Here is a 632-nt window from a genome sequence, read left to right as displayed (position 1 = left end):
CGGGTACTGGCAGCTATCACTCCACGAACGGGAGCACACTTATCTGGCTATGCGGTGGCGGGGGCAGACGCTCTTTTGGCCACACCTGCCGTTCGGCCTGGCGCCGGCCTGCCACTTGTACACAAGCATGAAGCTCGAGGTTTTCCGGCCTTTACGGCAGCTAGGGGTCCGCATGTCTTTCCTGATAGACGACCAGATGGGTGCCGCGGGGTCGAAGGCCGCGGCACAGTTCCAGTGTGGGGCGGTAGTACGGCTGCTGGCAGCCCTGGGCTTCACCCTCAGTCTGTCCAAGTGCCAGCTGATCCCCAGAAGGCGAGTCCGTTTCTTGGGAATGGAGGTGGATGCGGAGGCGCAAGCATTCAGAGTACCGGACGACAAGCTAGCTAGATTCCGTGCGCTGCTTACACAGCTCGAAGGCGAGCGGCTAACGGCGCGGCAGGTGGCGCAGGTGGCCGGCAAAATCATCGCCATGACGCCCGCCGTCACCACGGCACCTCTGTATGCGCGGATGGTGTGGCGCGTAGCCCGGGATGTGGCGTGNGACGAAGAGGTTTGGGACTCGGCGGAGGTGTTACGCCAGGCAGGCTTGTTCATGGAGCTGCTGGGCAGGCGCAACGGGACAGCCACTTGGC

This window comes from Volvox carteri (assembly GCF_000143455.1).
Source record: "Volvox carteri f. nagariensis unplaced genomic scaffold VOLCAscaffold_18, whole genome shotgun sequence".
Lineage (NCBI taxonomy): Eukaryota > Viridiplantae > Chlorophyta > Chlorophyceae > Chlamydomonadales > Volvocaceae > Volvox > Volvox carteri.
This window is presented reverse-complemented; position numbering follows the sequence as displayed.